The sequence below is a fragment of the Pseudophryne corroboree genome, chromosome 11 (assembly GCF_028390025.1).
Source record: "Pseudophryne corroboree isolate aPseCor3 chromosome 11, aPseCor3.hap2, whole genome shotgun sequence".
Lineage (NCBI taxonomy): Eukaryota > Metazoa > Chordata > Amphibia > Anura > Myobatrachidae > Pseudophryne > Pseudophryne corroboree.
Window position 1 is genome coordinate 333248294 of NC_086454.1, and position 22570 is coordinate 333270863.

Below are 22570 nucleotides of genomic sequence, written 5' to 3' on the forward strand. Positions count from 1 at the left end.
CCCAATATGCAAAAGAATTTCAACCATCTTATATGTCACTTTATATCATAAACCTTTAGGACTGCGGAGAGTGTTTTTTTTTTTATTATTGTTTTATTTATTTATATTTTTAACATTTATAATACTCACTATATGCTAATCACTATTTATTGATTCCTATATGTCAATTACGCATAAAAGAGTGCAAACATGGGCGTGGCCTGACTGGAGAAGCAGCAGGACGCAGGAAGATTGAGCTCCTGCTCCCAAAAGTGTTTCTTGCTGCCCACGCTGGCTTACTACACCTCATATAGCCCCTATTTGCATCCCTGTGTACCAGAGCACCCTGGTGTGAGGATACGGAGCCGGAGGGGGGAGATATTTTGGCCTCTGTGGGTTGTGGCCTGCATCGGGGATCACAGCCCCGGACTAAATTTCTCCTGCTTCCCAGCCGTGAGGTTCCATTCAGCGCGGCTCTAACCATGCACCTCTGGAGCAGAATGCTTCCCCACGTCTCCCCGGAGCTTACCCTGCATCCTACTGAGTCCACCAGTGCAGTTGCTGTTGCTACTGGTCGCCCACAAATGAGTAACCGGGACCCGGCGGCTGCAGCCGGGAGGAGACAAGGGACCGCGCTTCCGGCGCTCTGTCAGCATTCGCATCCCTCGCCAGCTGCTGCCGCCCACAGAGCTCTACTGGGATCTGTTGGAGGCTGATACCTGCCTGCTCTCTCTGCACCTCACTGTGCCTATTCCGCCCTGGATGCCCTGATTACTGGAGACACAAGCTGGTGATCTATGTGGCACTCATTCCATCGATTGCAGTGAGTACAACAGTGTGTGGATCTGTGACTGAGCTCAGTGCTTTGTCTCAGATCCTCCATTTTGTGTCTGTCAGTTTGTCAGCCTGTGTTACCAGTTATTCAGGGGCAGATGCAGTAACCTGGAGAAGGCATAAGGAGTGATAAACCAGTGATATGTGCAAGGTGATAAACACACCAGTCCAATATGTAAATTAACAGTTAGGATCTGATTGGCTGGTGTGTTTATCACCTTGCACATATCACTGGTTTATCACTTCCTTATGCCTTCTCCAGGTTAATACATCTGCCCCTCATTTGGAAGTGACTCCTGTGTAATATTATAAGGCTGCGGAGGTGCATTATCACCCCTGGATATAAACCGATTTTTACTGCCTGTGCCTGACCACCATTATCTGGTTCATTACCGCCGCCCCCCCCCCCCCCCCCCCTCTCCCACTTTACTCATTTAGGCCAGTGATTTCTTCTCCAGTCCTTCACCACAAAGTGAATAATATCTCCTCTCCCACCAGCACCCCATACATGGGGGGGCAGTCTATGTGTATTTCATTACTCATTAATTCCTCGTCTGTCATAGTGCTTCCATGGTGATGCTGCTGGTCGGATTACCGTGATTATACGAAGCACTTCGCCAATACTACTGTTTGTGACGCTCTCTCAATTACATCGTCCGCTCTCCCATGTTCACTGGAGGTGTTGTTTCTTGCAACGGTTAACACAGTTGAGTATCTCAGTCGTCCTGGTGGATTACGAATGCACTCCATTCTACCCGATGACCCCGCATAACTGCATTATGTAAGACTCCTCTGCTCACAGCTGTGATGTTCCGTTTCTTACACATCCATTACTGATGGCATACCGTTTCCTCCCTCCTGCCCTCATGTGTCTGTAACTGATATTATGGACAAATTCTTAAATTCTTCTGCATCGAAACCGAAACGCTATAGGAGTGGAAGTAAGCGAGGGGAGCCGTGTCCAGTCTCCGTTGCCATTACAAGTTTCAGATTGCTTGGATACTTTAGTGAATTCACAAGTTACCATGCCTCCAAAGGCTTCTCCTGCTCCTCCTTCCTACTCGGAAATAGTGAAAGCAATTAAGGAAACGGTGGAACCCCTACTACAAACTCAGGCAGATAAATTAATGTCCGCAGTGTCGGACCTGAAGTCGGAACTTGGTTCTATGTCATTCCAGATATCAGTGAATGAGAATAGGATTGGATCGAATTTCAAGGAAATTGAAGATCTCAAGGAACAGGTCACCATCTCTCTCCTCTTCTTGCCAGCATATGATGATGAAGATCAACGACCTTGAAAATAGATTGAAGCGTAACAATCTGATCATGGTATTATTTATTGATTTATTACCAGTTATTTATATAGCGCACACATATTCCACAGTGCTTTACAGACAATATTTGCCCATTCACATCAGTCCCTGCCCCCAGTGGAGCTTACAATCTATGTTCCCTATCACATGTACACACAGACACATTCACACTTGGGTTAATTTTGTTGGGAGCCAATTAACCTACGAGTATATTTTTCGATTGTGGAGGAAAGCGGAGTACCCAGAGGAAACCTACGCAAGTATGGGGAGAATATACAAACTCCGCACAGTTAGGGCCATAGTGGGAATCGAACCCATGACCTCAGTACTGTGAGGCAGTAATGATAACCACTACACCACCTGTACTGCCATAGGCCTTAAAATATCACTGAAAGATCCTGACCTCCTTAAATTCCTCTTTTCTGACTTGCCAGACCTCTTGGGCATCCCAGAAGAATTATCTTCACTTGAAATTGAAAGAGCTCATAGACTGGGCCAACCACGCGACTCCAACCAATCTAGACCCCGCCCAGTAATCTTCAAATGTTTGAATTTTAGACATAAGGAAATGATATGGGCTGCTGTCAGGAATAAAGGTTTTCTTCTCTGGGGTCATCAACTACTATTCCTGTTTCAGGACTATTCCGCTGAGGTCTCCAGAGCCAAAAGGGAAATGTCACTGATATGCTCTCAGCTGGTGAAGACTGGTACCCAATTTGTTCTTCTCTATCCTGCGTGGCTGCGCATTTTTACTACACAAGTGTGGTAATTCAGAGTTCATCACAGCAGAAAATTTGTTAGCAGTTGGGCAAAACCATGTGCACTGCAGGGAGGGGCAGATATAACATGTGCAGAGAGAGTTAGATTTGGGTGGGTTATAGTGTTTTTGTGCAGGGTAAATACTGGCTACTTTATACCCCTTTTCCACTAGCTGTTTTTACCCGTGTTTTTGCACGGGGGCGCGCATCGACACGGGTTTTTAGTAGGTGGAAACGGGTCAACACGGGTTGAGTGACCCGGGAATCCAACCCGGCTATTTACCTGGGTAGAACACGGTAATGACACGGATAGCGGTGCAGTGGAAACGGTCATTACACGTGTTTTCAGACCCGAGTAACGCTCTGAGACGCTGATTGGTGCTTCTGGGGCACTGGAAGATGATGTCATCCCTGGGAGACACGCTGGGCACATGCAGGCACCGCAGCAGCAAACAACACTACGCTGGGCACATGCAGGCATTGAGGCAGCTTGCAAACAAAACACTCTGAAGTCACGCTGGGTACATACAGATATTTTTATTGCAGCAGCTTCCAAACAAACAGACAATATACAGCAGCAGAAGCTCCAGCACAGCAACATGGCTAGCCATACCTGGTCAGACACAGAGATCAAAGAGCTGCTTAATATTCGGGGAGAGGAAGAAATTAGAAGGCAGGTGACTTGAACAGTTAAGGATGCTATCGTCTACAAGAACATATCCCTTATGCTGGCAGAAAGGGGCATCCAAAAAACCCAGCAACAAGTCGTTAACAAATTGAAGGCACTACGCAGACAATTCACCAAAGTACACGACCATAACCGCAAGAAAAGTGGTGCTGGGCGTATGGAATGGGCATATTATGACCTATGCTATAGTGTCTTCGGCAAAACTGCGATAACAAATCCCATAGCACTATCGTCATCCAGCTCTGCCAGTCGCCAGATGTCAGTTGACGAGGACTGTGACGAAACACAGCACAGCCTTCCCAGCTCACAATTCAGCCCATCATCCCCGCTGCTTATATCGGACAGCAATTTCGAAGACTCGACCGTCAATGATGATTCCATCAGTGCCACTATTGAGGACGTACCACAGTCTCAGGCGGAGACGTCGCAACCCCCCAAGACCACGACTTTGCGCTCAAATAGTAAGTATTACCATTACAAATACAGTTGCAGCAGTCCCTATACAGAATCTATGTAAAGGCATGGTAATGTTGCAGAGTATTGCTAGTGTGCAGGTGGGAGAAGGCCACAAACACGTATATGCTACTACTGCTATTTTTATATTGTTGCTTACATTCTGTTTCATCTCCTTCACAGTCTATAACGTTCCACAGCGGAAAAAGAAACTGAACAAACGGTCAGAGCAATGAAGTCCATTATCGTGGATCACCTGCGTGAGGCGGATAGTGAGCTCAATGCCCAGGAAGATGCACGGCTTGAGAGATTTCTTGCGTCAGAAAAAGAAATGCATCAAACTTTTATGAGGCAGTTAATGACCATGCATGATAGGCAGATGACATTTTTTGAACGCACGTTTGCACGTACCATAGGGAATACCACACAAACACAACAGCAAGACACAGCTTACCCACAGCACCCATATGGTCCATACAACTATGAGCCTCCCTCAAATCCCCCAACACAAATCCCGCAATCCTCAGAATTTCGGGTATATAGACAACTGCCTTAGAGCAGCGGGTTATAAAACAATGTTTGTGTTTTAAGGTTCTGTTTGCACTGTATCCACAACCCTGATACCTACAAATGCAAACATTATTTTGATTTTACAGAGTGCCCTGTTGGCACTTTAAACTTTTATATTGTTACCTCAGAAAATGGGCAGTGGGATCCAGATATTGGGGCTACCTTTTTATATTGTTACCTCAGGAAATGTGCGGCAGTGTGATCCAAATATTGGGGGTAATCCGATACCTGCCAAACCAAACATTAGGGTTTTTTTTTTACAGAGTGCCCTGTTTGCACTTTACTCTTTTACCTCAGGGGAGGTGTCTTCACCATGTGGCCCTCTAGCTGTTGTGGAAACACATAGCAACACATGCTGGTACATGTTGTTCCACAACAGCTGGAGGGACACATGTTGAAGACCCCTTGCGTTATGTGGAATTTTACAGTGTCATGTTTGCACTTAAATATTTTATATTGTTACCTCAGAAAATGTGCGGCAGTGTGATCCAAATATTGGGGGTAACCCGATACCTGCCAAACCAAACATTAGGGTTTTTTTTTTACAGAGTGCCCTGTTTGCACTTTACTCTTTTACCTCAGGGCAGGTGTCTTCACCATGTGGCCCTCTAGATGTTGTGGAAACACATAGCAACACATGCTGGTACATGTTGTTTCACAACAGCTGGAGGGACACATGTTGAAGACCCCTTGCGTTATGTGGAATTTTACAGTGTCATGTTTGCACTTAAATATTTTATATTGTTACCTCAGAAAATGTGCGGCAGTGTGATCCAAATATTGGGGGTACCCAGATACCTGCCAAACCAAACATTAGGTTTTTTTTTTTACAGAGTGCCCTGTTTGCACTTTACTCTTTTACCTCAGGGCAGGTGTCTTCACCATGTGGCCCTCTAGCTGTTGTGGAAACACATAGCAACACATGCTGGTACATGTTGTTCCACAACAGCTGGAGGGACACATGTTGAAGACCCCTTGCGTTATGTGGAATTTTACAGTGTCATGTTTGCACTTAAATATTTTATATTGTTACCTCAGAAAATGTGTGCCAACTGTTTAAAAGAAAAAATATAATAACATAACTTTTGAACCAAATTTTTATAACTGAAAAAGGAAATAAACAAAAATTGTTTGCACACAAAAACTTGTCTGTCTTCTCTACTGCAACATTGTTTGAAGATTAGCTGCAATGGTGGCCCTTATGCACTCGCTGGCAGCGTCATGCCCCCCCCACCAAGCCTGGTGCATCATGTACAGTGACCCCCGCCCCATGATCATGTACATTCCACTCGGGGAGAAAGTTTTCTTTTTGAATCTCACATATGTTATGGAGAATGCAGCAGGCTGCTACTATATCTGGCATTATTTTCAAATCCACATCATTCCTCTTCATGAGGCAGCGCCAGCGTCCTTTTAAACGCCCAAACGCATTCTCCACTGCCATACGGGCCGAACTTAGGGCATGGGTATATGATGTCTGTTCGGGGGATAAGTGAACATGCTGGGTGTAGCCCTTCATTAGCCAGCGCTGTAATGGGTATGCTGCATCATCAATGAGGTGGACCAGGATGTCCACACCATGTACGATCACCGATTTCTGTTAATAAAACATTAATATTATTACAGGGGTAAAACTTGACTATTGGTTTATGGGCGAACATTAGTTTAAGTAGTAAATAATCTTACCTCTCGAGGGAAAAGCCATCCACCAAACTTGTCCTCAGCAATACTGTAAAGATCGGAGTTGGCGAGAACCGTTGCATCATGTGACCGTCCGGGCCACCCTATGAAGACATCTGTGAAACTAAAAATCTAAAAATAAAGGTTTATGCATTATCATAAAACAGCCCAAGCCTATTTCAAACACATTAGTGAAACAGTGCTTACCAGTATTTGTGGTCCACTACAGCTTGCAGAACAATGGAATGCCAACCCTTACGATTGTAATAGTCTGCTGGGTTGTCACGGGGGGCGATGATGGGGATGTGGGTCCCATCTATGGCACCAGCACACTGTGGGTAGCCACGCTTCTTAAACCCTTTTATAGTCTCATCTAGCCGCTGTCCTTGTGGCAAGGAAATAAAGCGATGGTACATGGTATCCAGCAATGCCCGCGTGACCTGGTAGACAATCTTGCAGACCGTGCCAATCCCTACTCCAAATAAACTGGAAACTGTGCGATACTCTCCAGGGGTAGCATACCACCAGAGAGCAATCGCTAATCTCCTGGCTGGCTCAATGGGATTCAGGAACATGGTGGTCAGCATGGTTAATGCGGGGGACAGTAGTTCCAAAACATACTCGAATGTAGCGCGAGACATCCTGAAGTTTGCCATCCACTGCTCCTCCTGATATGCTAGAATAGTCTGCATGAATGCTTCCCCATGTCTGCGATCTCTCATCCACATTCTTCGGCTTGGTGTACAGTTCATTGTTATGAGAGAAATAACAACAGTGGATGATATACGCGCTCTCCTCCTTTTCAAATATTTGCGTCGATAGGTAGCCCTCTCTGCAAAGAATTGAGCTCTCCTTCTCCAGCTCTGCAGTAGGTAGCACAAGGTGAAAAGCTGCATCAAGCTGTCTGTAGCAGAAAGCAGCAGTAAACTGCAAACAGTCTGCGACTCCATGCTAGACACAGCTACTGCACCGGCGTCCATTGCTGCAATGCTGTGAGCAGGCCCCACCCCTCCGTTTTGGTCCTTTTGATGACATCATCTTGATGAGACAGTAAAAAGTCCATTTGTAATGACAGCAATAGGCTTTTACAGAGCTTACCCGGGTTAGGTGGAAATAGATCAGACACGGGAATAACCCGTGTCGAAGTGTAGTGGAAACGGGGGAGCCGACACGGGTTGTAGCCGTGTTAAACATCCCGGATCGGACACGGTACGTAGGTGGAAAAGGGGTATTATTTATACACTGCAATTTAGATTTCAGTTTGAACACACCCTACCCAAATATAACTCTCTCTGCACATGTTACATCTGCCCCCCTGCACTGCACATGGTTTTGCCCAACTGCTAACAAATTGGCTGCTGCGATCAACTCTGAATTAGGCCCAAGGTCTGAAGGATTTCACGTCAGTGGACTCTGCTAAAGACTTTGTAGCCAAAACCGTGGCGTCATTGAGACTGACGTCGACTTCGTCTTCTATTTCGGTCTCTATGGATCATAATGACTGACCTCACGTTCTATAAATTTGTTATTCCTTCACCTTGTGGCTATTACTATTTTTCCTGCAAACTGAGATTTACCTAATTTAATTGTAAAAAAAATTTTTTATGTTTTTGAATATAGATTATTCTCCTTCTTTAAGGGGCATTGTCTTATCTTCTTAGGTTCGCTGTTACGGTATTGCCCGTTAACTGTTTTGATATGCATCACAGCTGTTGGCTGCTAGTTGTTTATGTTATTGTTTGCTGATGAATAATTTTTCATATCTTGTTTTTCTTATCTCCATTTTTTTCTTTCTCTTTTTCCTATCTTTTTATCTTCACTGTCTCTTTTCTCACACAATCACTTTATCACAGGTTGGGGATTCATATCATCTCTGCCGAATCTGTTTGCTCATTTACGTTTTTTCAGGAACTACTGCTATGTATTATTTGTTGTAACTTGATGATGGATGTCTCTACCATTCATGGAAACATTGCTGTCTTTACGTTTTCTTTTATTGACTATATAGATGTCTCAGCTTAATTTATTTTCTTGGAATGTTAAGGGAATCAATTTCCCTATTAAGCGTAGACGCATCCTTAACTATCTGAATAAAACGAAAGCAGATGTAACGATGTTGCTAGAAACTCATTTGACCCCTACTGAACATGCTAAACGTAGTATGCTTCGGCATGAGGTTCTTGCGTCGTCTTCTTCTTATACTTCCAAAGTGAGGGGGGTCGCAATCCTCATTTGTAAGGGGTATTAAATTTGACATCCATCATCAGGTTATCGATACCTTGGGTAGGTATATTATATTGGATATTACCCTAGAGGGTTCCAGGCTTACTTTGTGCACTGTCTATGCCCCGGCTGTATATGATAAATCCTTTTATTTGGAAATAACGAATCTTCTTCGACCTTATTCACATACCTCTCTTATTTTAGGTAGTGATGAGCGGGTTCGGTTCCTCGGGATCCGAACCCCCCCGAACTTCACCCTTTTTTTCACGGGTCCGAGCAGACTCGGATCCTCCCGCCTTGCTCGGTTAACCCAAGTGCGCACAAACGTCATCATCCCGCTGTCGGATTCTCGCGAGATTCGTATTCTATATAAGGAGCCGCGCGTCGCCACCATTTTTCACTCGTGCATTGGAGATGATAGTGAGAGGACGTGGCTGGCGTTCTCTCAGTTTCTGTGTTCAGTGTGCTGCAAATATCTGTGCTCAGTGTGCTGCAAATATCTGTGCTCAGTGTGCTGCAAATATCTGTGCTCAGTGTGCTGCAAATATCTGTGCTCAGTGTGCTGCAAATATCTGCGTTCTCTGCCTGAAAAATGCTCCATATCTGTGCTGCATTGTAGTACAGTAGTCCACTGCTCTACCTACCTCTATGTCGTCAAGTATACTATCCATCCATACCTGTGGTGCATTTAAGTTTTGCGCAGTATATATATAGTAGGAGGACAGTGCATAATTTTGCTGACCACCAGTATATAATATATATATATAGCAGTACGGTACAGTAGGCCACTGCTCTACCTCTGTGTCGTCAAGTATACTACAAAAGTTCAGTAAAATGACCCAAAAATCAAAATTAAAAGCGTCTGATGAGAAGCGTAAACTTGCCAATATGCCATTTAAGACACGGAGTGGCAAGGAACGGCTGAGGCCCTGGCCTATGTTCATGGCTAGTGGTTCAGATTCACATGAGGATGGAAGCACTCATCCTCTCGCTAGAAAACTGCAGTGCCACTCCTAGATGGGCCAGGTGTTTGTGTCGGCCACTTGGGTCGCTTAGCTTTGTCACACAGCTACCTCATTGCACCTCTTTTTTTCTTTGCATCATGTGCTGTTTGGGGACTATTTTTTTGAAGTGCCATCCTGTCTGACACTGCAGTGCCACTCCTAGATGGGCCAGGTGTTTGTGTCGGCCACTTGGGTCGCTTAGCTTAGTCACACAGCTACCTCATTGCGCCTCTTTTTTTCTTAGCATCATGTGCTGTTTGGGGACTATTTTTTTGAAGTGCCATCCTGTCTGACACTGCAGTGCCACTCCTAGATGGGCCAGGTGTTTGTGTTGGCCACTTGGGTAGCTTAGCTTAGCCATCCAGCGACCTTGGTGCACCTCTTTTTTTCTTTGCATCATGTGCGGTTTGGGGACTATTTTTTTTAAATCTGCCATCCTGTCTGACACTGCAGTGCCACTCCTAGATGGGCCAGGTGTTTGTGTCGGCCACTTGGGTCGCTTAGCTTAGTCACACAGCTACCTCATTGCGCCTCTTTTTTTCTTTGCATCATGTGCTGTTTGGGGACAATTTTTTTAATCTGCCATCCTGTCTGACACTGCAGTGCCACTCCTAGATGGGCCAGGTGTTTGTGTCGGCCACTTGGGTCGCTTAGCTTAGTCACACAGCTACCTCATTGCGCCTCTTTTTGTCTTTGCATCATGTGCTGTTTGGAGACAATTTTTTTTAATCTGCCATCCTGTCTGACACTGCAGTGCCACTCCTAGATGGGCCAGGTGTTTGTGTCGGCCACTTGGGTCGCTTAGCTTAGTCATCCAGCGACCTCGGTGCAAATTTTAGGACTAAAAATAATATTGTGAGGTGTGAAGTGTTCAGAATAGACGGGAAATGAGTATAAATTATGGTTATTGAGGTTAATAATACTATGGGATCAAAATTACCCCCAAATTCTATGATTTAAGCTGTTTTTGAGGGTTTTTTGTAAAAAAACACCCGAATCCAAAACACACTCGAATCCGACAAAAAATTTTCAGGGAGGTTTTGCCAAAACGCGTCCGAATCCAAAACACGGCCGCGGAACCGAATCCAAAACCAAAACACAAAACCCGAAAAATTTCCGGTGCACATCACTAATTTTAGGTGGTGATATGAATCTAATGTCTTCCTTGGTTTTGTATAGGTAGAGCTACCTACCTTGGAGCAACCCCATAATACTGTTATTATTCTGTGTGCTGGGGGAAACAAAATGCCTTTTTTTCTTGCTTAGAAATACCCCTCCCTTTCAAGCACCTGAATGATATCACTAAGCTAATTGAGCATCTGCCAAACTATATATGTCTGTTGTGAGAGGCAGAGAGGTTCCTGCATTAGGATGAGGTGCAGGCCCTGACATGCCATATGGAGCATTATGGGGTTGCTCCAAGGTAGGTAGCTCTTAGCTTAGATATATTTAAGTAAGGAGCCATTATCATGTGGCTCCTTGCTGGTTAATCATAGACCCAGATTGGGGTAATGGAGGTGTGAGGTGTGGTGCCTCTGGACTGGCTGAGCTGGATGGCTTAAGTGTGGCATACCTTTACATTCTATTAACACTTTTTTCACACACTAATTTCTTTAACACTATTTCTCCATTTTAATCACATCTCATTTTTGTATCACCTTCTTCATAGCTTCGGCTTCCTAACATTATTTTATTAACACTATAGTTTTTTCACTGGTATGCTACCATGGGCTTTCTGGCTTATGCTGGTGTTTTGGGGTGCCACACCCTGCACCTAGATATAGCGCTAGGGACCCCAAATATACAGAGACGCCTTGATGCGGCTTTGGGGCTTAACCATTCATTTGCGCAAATATATGTAACGAAGATCTCTGAATTCTATTATTATGTGGGATTTACATTTAGTTATCATTCCGTGTGCTGGGGGAAACAAAATGCCTTTTTTTCTTGCTTAGAAATACCCCTCCCTTTCAAGCACCTGAATGATATCACTAAGCTAATTGAGCATCTGCCAAACTATATATGTCTGTTGTGAGAGGCAGAGAGGTTCCTGCATTAGGAGGAGGTGCAGGCCCTGACATGCCATATGGAGCATTATGGGGTTGCTCCAAGGTAGGTAGCTCTTAGCTTAGATATATTTAAGTAAGGAGCCATTATCATGTGGCTCCTTGCTGGTTAATCATAGACCCAGATTGGGGTAATGGAGGTGTGAGGTGTGGTGCCTCTGGACTGGCTGAGCTGGATGGCTTAAGTGTGGCATACCTTTACATTCTATTAACACTTTTTTCACACACTAATTTCTTTAACACTATTTCTCCATTTTAATCACATCTCATTTTTGTATCACCTTCTTCATAGCTTCGGCTTCCTAACATTATTTTATTAACACTATAGTTTTTTCACTGGTATGCTACCATGGGCTTTCTGGCTTATGCTGGTGTTTTGGGGTGCCACACCCTGCACCTAGATATAGCGCTAGGGACCCCAAATATACAGAGATGCCTTGATGCGGCTTTGCGGCTTAACCATACATTTGCGCAAATATATGTAACGAAGATCTCTGAATTCTATTATTATGTGGGATTTACATCTAGTTACTGTTATCATTCAGTGTGCTGGGGGAAACAAAATGCCTTTTTTTCTTGCTTAGAAATACCCCTCCCTTTCAAGCACCTGAATGATATCACTAAGCTAATTGAGCATCTGCCAAACTATATATAATAATTCATACAGACCAGATTGGTTTTATCTGGGACAGACAGTCGGTGACTAATTTCCGCAAAGTTCTGATGGTTCTCCAGTCCTTGGGGGGTGCTCCCACTCTATTGTTATCACTTGATGAGGAAAAAGCATTTGATGATTTAGTGACATGGGATCACCTGTTCGAGACACTCTGACGATTTGGATTTCCTGAACAGTTTGTGAACATCATGCATACCATATATCATAATGCTTCTACTCAAATTTTCACTAATAGATTTCTCTCTCAACCCCTCATGATCCATAGAGGGACCAGGCATGGCTGCCCGTTATCTCCATTCCTCTTTGCAACTGTGTAGGAACCACTGGCCGTTGCCCTGAGACAGCAATCGGCTTTTTCTGGGAACTCGGTGGGAGGGCGGGAGGTTAAGCTTGGGCTACTTGCAGATGACATGATTTTACTTGTTTCTGATCCTTGAACCTCTATTCCGGTTATTTTTGACACTATACACTGCTTTAGTACCTTTGCTGGTTATCAAATAAATGTCCATAAATCCGAATTACTCCCCCTGACTAACTTTACTGACCCCCTTCTCTATGCTAATTTCTCTATCCAATTCTCGTTAACCCCTACCAAATTGAAATACTTAGGTATTTATATCCCCTCGCACCTATCTCGATCATATTCGTTGAATTATACTCCCACTATTCAAAAACTTAAAACGCATTTAGAGAATTGGAAAGATCTCAAACTTTCACTGTTGGGTAGGATCGCATTGATAAAAGCCATTATCTTCCCCAAATTAGCCTATCTGCTTCGAATGCTCCCCGTCACGGTTACTAAACAGGATTCCTTACACAACTCACAATTATTTTCTAAATTCATTTGGAAAAATGCTAAACCTCGCATGCCCAGAGCCCGTACTTACGTTAATAAACGAAAGGGTGGTTTGAGTATGCCCAATGTGACTATGTTTGCCAGGAAATGCTGGGGAATAATTGCATTTAAAGACGTCTTTGACCCTGGTGGACAGATGATCTCTTTCGCACAATTGCAGGATAGGTTTTCCTTGCCTCGCTCTCATTTCTTCATGTATCTTCAGAAACGCTATTATAGTAGGTCCCTTATAGACCCACTGGGTATGACGATGCCCACTCGTGTAGTGCTTGATACCCTCACGTTTTGTAGATGTAATCCATTCAAGATTCGTTATCTCTATAATGACTTGATTGAGGTGTCCGCCCCCTCTTGGTCCTCTCTCTCCTCAATCTGGAAAAGAGAAATCCCGGATGCACCCGCAATGGACGAGATAGCTGCAAATACTGAGTCGGTCTTGAAAGCTTTAAAATCCGATAAATTGCAGGAAGTACATTTACGGGTTATAAACAGGATATACAGTATGTGTCTCCTTCTCAAAGGAACCACTTCCATCCTGAGCAATTAGGCCTTTGCCCTAAATGTGGAGTGAGTGGAGTTTCTCTCGCACATAACCTTTGGTTTTGTGGGAAAATCAGAAGGTTCTGGTGTAAAATCGTTCGATATTTACACTATTTTCTCAAGATAAACCTTCATAGGGTAGCTGGTCCGCTTCTGTTTGCAGATTTCTTGTCCTGGGTCTTGCAGTTTGACCTCTCTCCTGTGATTCCCTTATTGACAGTTATGTTTACGGTAGCGAAGCAAGTCATACTACGACATTGGATTTTTACAACGGCTCAGACAATCGAGGAGTGGGAATCGACTCTATTAGATGTACTCTTTTGTGATAGGCATATGGCCACTTTGCAGATAGATGACGGGGTGGTGCTTTTTCATAACAAATGGGGTATCTATATAGAAAGCCTGCCTCTGGACATACGCAATTGTATCTGGAGGGTCTTTCAGGATACGCCATGTGGTATTTAATTAATCCTGTTGCTGTAGTTATTACTTGATTACTCTCTCCTGATATAGTATACTTGTTATGCTTGTATGTATTTTTTCCCTATATGGGCTCTGTTCCTCCTTTCTCCACGGAATTTTGAGTCTTTCCCAAGCCCTCGTTTTCTCTTTTATTTTTCTTATGGAATTGATGTTTGTCCCCTCCCCCCTGGAAATATTTTGTGTCTCTACTATTCTTTTTTATTCTTTTTCTCCTTTCTTTTCTTACTTCTTCTTTTTTCTGCTTTCTCAGTTGTATTGATTGATATGGAATTGGCATTTATTATTTTGAACTAGACGGGGTGGTTAGACGCCCCGGTGTACTATGTTTTATCCTTATTCAATTGTATTTGAATTCTTTTCTTTCTAAAAAAAAACCCCACTGTACAGCCAGTATTGATTCTGTGATATTGTATTATGACTGATTGTATATTTTTTGGGGAAAAAAAAAAAGAGTGCAAACATTACCTCTTTTATAAATGCAATGCATTATGGGTAAACTAATTTGCATATGCAAATTAAGCTGTCCATAATGCATTGTGAAAATGCCTCTACAGTTTTTCCACCTGCTTATACACAGACTGGCTGTCTGATTTCTGTATTTATTGCAACACAGAAATCATTTCACACACCCCAATGTTACCAATGTTGAGCAACCAAATAGTCACTTATGTCCATATAGCGGACCCACCCGAACTAAAACTAAGGCCGGCCCTCCGGTTACATGCTGGGTACGCATGTGAGAAAGGCGCCACAGTATGGAGTGCACCTGCTGAGCTCTGTAATAGGCTGGCCTGAGGGGAGGGAGGGGCCTTTGTACTCTGCACTCCTCACTGCTGGTGTGTTCCCGGCTGTAGCTGACAGCAGTCTGAGAGTGCAGGGGGAACTAGGAGGCATATCAGAAGAACCTCCATGCCTGTCAGATATCTGCAGTCAGTGACATGGAGCATGCAGGCAGTGTAATGGCCACTCTTTCCCTCTCCTCGGTCCTCTCCTCTCATGCTTGGGGTCCCAGCCTGTCAGGGGCGTAACTAGACTTTTGTGGGCCCCATGGCAAAATTTTGAAAGGGCTCCCCAGCATTCCGCAAGAACGAAAGGGGGTTTGGAGTCTAAAAATCAGAGGGGGGGGGGGGGGGGGTCTAACAGCAGAGGGCAGGACCAGACAGGATGGAGACTGAGGCATCAGTTATACTAATATATACATATATATATATAGTTCCAAGAAGAGGGACGGCACTCATAGGATTTTGCAACAAGCATATTGTATTCCAATAAAAAAAAGTTCCAGAGATTACATCAACGTTTCAGTGTAGAACACCGTCATCAGGATGTACAGAAATCACATACACGAACAATGGTATGAGAGACCATCAGATTGAATTCCATATAATTACTTTATGATAGAGTGGAGAAAGGATTAGCAGTTCTTGTTTTAGCTGTAAGTATTAGGAGTTTTAACACCAGAGATTGTCCTTGTAGCACAGAACACTTTATATGCACTTCTTGAATTATATTGTAGACATATTAAGGATTTTACTCACCAATATATTTTTTAGCCACTTGATGGCGATAAAGGGCCTCGCATAATCTATACACCAATATACAGTTTTTATTTGTTATTCTTTTAGATCACCGTTAATCATGTAAGTAAGTTGTAGTGTTTGAGATGTAATTATGTTTTTTGTATTCTTCAGGTTACATAGCGATGTGACGCTTGTTGTCGCATTGCTATGGCAACCAAGGCAGCTCCGTCGATGTGGGCCGGTGGACGTCACTTCCGGCGTGACGTCAATGTCGGGACCAGAAGTGGGTGAACGGACGCCGGGACACGCGATGGGAAGCGGCAAACGTGACCTGGGGACCTGTAAGTTATTGTATTTAAGCACCATTTGTTATGCACTGTGTGTTGTGTGTGTGTCCTGATGACGGGGGGCAGTACCCCGAAACGTTGAAAAATAAACCACCATGATTTTTCACTAAGTTCATAGTCCAGGAGTGCCTCTGTTTCTTTTTTTGTATAATCTGTTTTTATTCAAGAAAACATAAGGATTACATCACATTTAGACAAAGAAGCATCAGAACGTATAATTAAGGTCAATTGCGTTATAGCCATAAGGAGCAGGGTAGCGTACCACCCCAGACACTTGGGGTCGGTATAGGTACAGGCATTAATAGGTTGTGCTATAGTGTCAATGTGGTATCCACTCACTATCTGTCTATACAGTGATTGCAATCGTGATATCTTAAGTAAACATAGTAGAAAAGTTATAGAAAGAGTGAAGTATGAAATGAAGGAAAGGAGAGGGGAAAAACACAGTGTGACCAAATCTGGGGGCCATCGAACTGAGGGGGGAGGTATAATGCAGTCTCTTTAATCAATCAACTGCGAGGCCAAGTCATTTGGTGGCATAGACGTAGTCTTTGTAGTCTTTGGAGGACGTATATTCTATCCAAGGTAGCCAGGTGGTCATGAACTCTAGGAGTTTATCTCTGGAAACCAGGAGGATGTTCTCCATATTCATATAATAATTAATTCTAGTGAACCATAGTTTCCTTGTGGGCGGAGATGGGGATCTCCATAGAGTGGGGATAACTGCCCGTGCTGCATTAGGCAGGTGGCGGAGTAATGATGTTTTGTGCTGAGCCAGTGAAATTGAGGAGTGGGAAAGCAGCTAAAAGGCCGGGTCAGTAGGGACAGGGGTGTGGAGTATGTCTTGAGAAATGGAGATGACCTCAACCTAGAATGGTCGGAGTAGGGGACAGTTCCACCAGATGTGCATTAGGGAGCCAGTGGCGTTGAGACATCTCCAACATCTGTCCGTCACTCCAGGATACATGAAGTGAAGGAGAGAGGGGTGTCTATTGCCTCTGTTTCTTGGAGTATATATATATATATATATATATATAATATATATGAATATACTCAGGGCTGCCCAAGCCAAATTTTTCTGGTTAGAGAATATATATTTTGGCACCCCTTAGTGGAATATGTAGGGGCATGACCACAGAATAGTACCTATTCACCTTACTCATTGTACCAGATCCAGGGAGCAAACTAACACACACACACACACACACACACACACACACACACACACACACACACACACACAATCGTACAGGGTCCAGGGGCACACTGATACACACACACACACACACACACACACACACACACACACACACACACACACGGTCCAGGGGCACACACACACACACACACACACACACACACACACACACACACACACACACACACACACACACACACACCATGCTTGCCTACTTTTGGAAACTAGTTTCAGGGAGATTCTAGATCAGTCATGTCCAACCTGCGGCCCTCCAGCTGTTGTGAAACTACATATCCCAGCATGCCCTGACACAGTTTTGCTGTCAGAGAATGCCAAATCTGTGTCAGGGCATGATGGGATGTGTAGTTTATCAACAGCTGGAGGACAGCAGGTTGGACATGCCTGTTCTAGATGATACAAGAGAGTTTGCACTGTGCGCCACTGAGGGTGTGTGTCATGCTCCGCCTAAAGGGTGTATCTAGGTTCACCCATGGGCGTGTCTATTGCCGCTAAGTGCAGCATGATGCCAGAGGGGGATTGTGTATGGGTGGCATGTGCAGTCACAAAATATCACTAATTTACGTGATCACTGACATCCCAGCATACAGTACCAGCTACGAAGCCGCTGAGGCAGAACCACATACCTTGGGAGTAGGCACTCCTCAAAGAAACATAGAATTTGACGGCGGATAAGAACCACTTGGCCCATCTAGTCTGCATAGACACTTGGGCTAATTTTTTGGTCAGGAGCCAATTCATCTACCAGTATACTTTTGGATTATGCCAGATATCGTCATTACTGATAGCAAATACTATATAGTATCTCAATCAATTTCTAACCCTATGAATACAATAAATACTAGTCCTAGTCCACTGTATTAGATATCCTTAGTAACACTACAGCCCAGTCTCTAGAAACAGTTATATATCCGTTGCTAGTTAATGTATAGTTAATATGTTGCAATGCCTCAAATACACTTCACTGTGCAGCTAAAAAGGATATATATATATATATATATATATATATATATATAATATATATATATAGATAGATAGAGAGAGAGAGAGAACTCAAATCATGGTTTCCTTGTACATCTCATAGCGGGATGCGATTAAGATCCCGACTGTCGGAGTCCCACAACCTGTCAAAGTCCCGACACAGGAAACCTACGCCGGAAGTCCAACAGCCGGAATCCGGACCGTGGTAAGTTTAGCGTCCCAGATAGGGTTAGGGCTGGGAGGAAGGGATAGCAGACACCGAGGGGGGTTAGGGTTAGGCTGCAGGGAGGTTAGGGTTAGGCACCACCGGGGGGAGATTAGGTTTAGGCACTGAGGGGGGGAAGGATAGCGTTAGGCAGCGGGAAGGGGGGGCATTAGATTTATGCACCATTGGGGGAGGGTTAGGGGGTAGGGCACCGAGGTTAACATAGAATAGTCACCCCTGTCAGGATTTCATACATTGGGATCCCGGCGTCGGTATACTGAACACCAGGATCCTGAGCGCCAGTCAATCATACCCAACTCCTCACAGTATATTTTGTACTGTACATTAGAATATGTATACGATTACTGTATGCTTATTTACTGTCCCAATTCAAGGAGCCAATATCAAAATAAGTTGCAATTTAAGCACCTTGTACTGTACATAATAATTAACTATATAGTTGTATTGGTTGCTAATATATTGCCACAGTAGAGCATAGGACAGTGGTGGTCATTCCGAGTTGTTCGCTCGCAAGCGGCTTTTAGCAGCTTTGCACACGCTAAGCCGCCGCCTACTGGGAGTGAATCTTAGCTTCTCAAAATTGCGAACGAAAGATTAGCAGAATTGCGAATAGACACTTCTTAGCAGTTTCTGAGTAGCTCGAAACTTACTCGGCATCTGCGATCAGTTCAGTCAGTGTCGTTCCTGGTTTGACGTCACAAACACACCCAGCGTTCGCCCATACACTCCTCCGTTTCTCCAGCCACTCCCGCGTTTTTCCCAGAAACGGTAGCGTTTTTTCGCACACACCCATAAAACGGCCAGTTTCCCCCCAGAAACACCCACTTCCTGTCAATCACATTACGATCACCAGAACGAAGAAAAAACCTCGTAATGCCGTGAGTAAAATACCTACCTGCATAGCAAATTTACTTGGCGCAGTCGCACTGCGGACATTGCGCATGCGCATTAGCGACTAATCGCTCCGTTGCGAGAAAAAAATAACGAGCGAACAACTCGGAATGACCCCCCGTGTGTATCTGAATTTGTAGTGCACACTGTTCTTTTTTTGTCTCTCACTGCATTATATAAGTAATTGGGATGTAGTTATGTGACCGGCGGTCAGGAGACCACCGGTCAAATTACCGTCGGCTAAATGCCACACCCCTCTTAATCCCGACAGTCGGCATGCCCATAGAGTAGGAATAGAACCTGTGACAGCTCGCCACTGAGCCCGCAAGGGGCTTGATGCACTCACCCCCCCCCCCCCCCCCTGCCGGAATCCCGTGGTCAGTATGGTGACCACCAGGATCCCAAGCGGCGGTTACGCATACCCATCTCCAGTAATCAACCTTATAGAGTACAGAGTAAATGCTGTGTTCAATTATTCAGGTATATATTAGACCCTGGTAGTGTCAAGTATGTAAATAGCATATAACATATCATATTTAGTTGTGAATAGGCTGTAATTGGCAGTATGGGACCAGAATCAGCGGTCACCAATGGGGGCTAGAGATAGGGGAGTGATACCCCTTTTAGACCGCCAGCTTTGAACACGGGTTATTGCACATGAGTGCGCATAACCTGTGTTGCTGTGCGGTCTGAAAAGGCTCAGTTGGAATAATCCAGGTTGAGCGATACGGTATTCCAACTTGGGTAGCGAGCACGTCTTCAACCCGGCTCGCTATGCTGTATGAACGGGAAGATGGGTCTATGTGACCCGTTTCCTGTTCACTCAGTGTGGACGGGCGGCGCTTGGAAATCATGTGATCTCTAAGCACCGTCCCCGCCGAGTCACCAACCCGGCAATATGCTGCGTTGGAAATGGCAGCGGCAAGGGGCCTGAGGCGGGTCGCAGCTGGGAAGCACCTGTGTCAGGCTCTCAGATGCGACCCGCCTCAGGTGGTCTAAAAGGGGTATTAGGCGTGCTTCCCGGGTCACGGTATTCTATGCAAAAAATAGCTGCAGTCACCAGAAGAATCTGGACGCACAGCTGCGTGGGTGGGTACTTTACAAACCCAGTGGCCCACAATGGGAGCTTGATGTACAGCAGCAGCGGCGGGTGCAGTATAAACCCAGTGGGAGATGACTAATACAACCCCAACTTCCCCCCCTCTCCCCCCCTCCTTGAAAACACACACACACACACACACACACACACACACACACACACACACACACACACACACACACACACACACACACACACAAGTCCAGGCAGGACCGATCACCTCTGCAAAGCTGCAGTTGGAGATCAGTGATCACAGTAGGGTCAGTCAGCTCCCTTGCAAGAGCATTCCCTAGCCGCCTCCAGACTGTCAATCTGCCCACCAAGCCAGCTCCCCCATCACTCGCTCTCCTGGATGTCTTACTTCCTGCAGTTTCCAGCATTGGGGAGACGGAGCTGCTGCTGCTGCTACGGCCGCTGGAGAGGGACACTGTGCACTTAGGTCTCCATATTGGCTGGCCGCTCGCCGGATCTGCTGGGCAGGACGGGCAACACTACCCACGGGTCCGAGGTGCTTGGACAGTCTATTTTGCATGCCAAGCTCCGCCCCTTCGTGGCCGGACTCGCGCATGCGTGGTCTGGATTTCGGACGGGACTGTGGGGTTTGCGGGGGATGCGGAGGACTCTGCGGGGTAACGGGAGAAAGTATGCTGGAACGGGAGCCTCCCGCACAATGCAGGAGGGTTGGCAAGTATGACACATACACACATTGTACAGGGTCCAGGGGCACACTGACACACACACATTGTACAGGGTCCAGGGGCACACTGACACATATGCACACACACACATTGTTCAGGGTCCAGGAGCACACTGACACACACATTATACAAGGTCCAGGGGCACACACACACACACACACACACACACACACACACACACACACACACACACACACACACACACATTGCACAAGGTCCAGGGGCACATTCACACACACACACACACACACACACACACACACACACACACACACACACACACACATTGTACAGAGACCAGGGGCTCACTGACACAAACACACACACACACACACACTGTAGAGGGTCCAGGGGCTCACTGACACACACATACACACTGCCCCTTCTCCCCCCGCTGTTTCCACACACACTGTATTCCCACCCTCACCCCCTGCCCTGCTGGTGTTCCTGGAGCGGCACCATAAGTTTATTTAAATGGGTCAATGGGGCCCGGGAGCCAGCAGCGCCACATGGGATCCAGGCCGGTTTCGGGAGATGGCTCCCTTGGGTGTGGTTCGTTTTATCGACAGTGTCTAGGTCGACAATGTTTAGGTCGACCACAATAGGTCGACAGTCACTAGGTCGACATGGATGGAAGGTCGACAGGGTTTCTAGGTCGACAGGTCTAAAGGTCGACATGAGGATTTTTTTTTTTTTGTGTCGTTTTCTTCGTAGAGTGACCGGGATCCCAAATTAGTGCACCGCGTCCCCTCGCATGGCTCGCTTCGCTCGCCATGCTTCGGGCATGGTGCCTTCGCTCCGCTACCGCTTCGCTCGGCACACTTTACCGTTCCAATCGTAGTCCACGTGGATCGTTAAGTATGGAAAAAAAAGAAAAATGTGAAAAACTCATGTCGACCTTTAGACCTGTCGACCTAGCACATGTCGACCTAGAAACCCTGTCGACTTTCCATCCATGTCGACCTAGTGACTGTCGACCTATAGTGGTCGACCTAAACATTGTCGACCTAGACACTGTCGATAAAACGATATACAGTACACAGGTGAGGGGCGCACACAACCCCCTCCCCTCTCCTCTCTGAACGAATAGTACCTCTTGCCTTCATGCAGGTCACTGGGGCCCTGGACTCGGGAGACAGCCGCGGCGGGTTGTGATGTGGCCGGCGGTAGGAGATGGTGCTCTTACCTAATGGGACGGCTGCTGAGTGACGCCTCCACACACACCCTGTACTGTAGCTGAGTGGCGCATCCCGGCTCTGGGAAAGAGGAGGGGATCTACAGCAGTGGAGCACAGTGACTGGCCGCCGAGGCTGCCTTTACAGCGGCAGCTCCTCCTACGCTCCGCGCACCACACAGGCATGTAGAGGAACAGGACAGGAGCTCTGTAGTGAAGAAGCGTAAGTAACTTGGTGTAGGGGTAGCGGCGGGTCCCAGGCCCCTGTGACAGCCTGGGCCCCATAGCAGCCGCA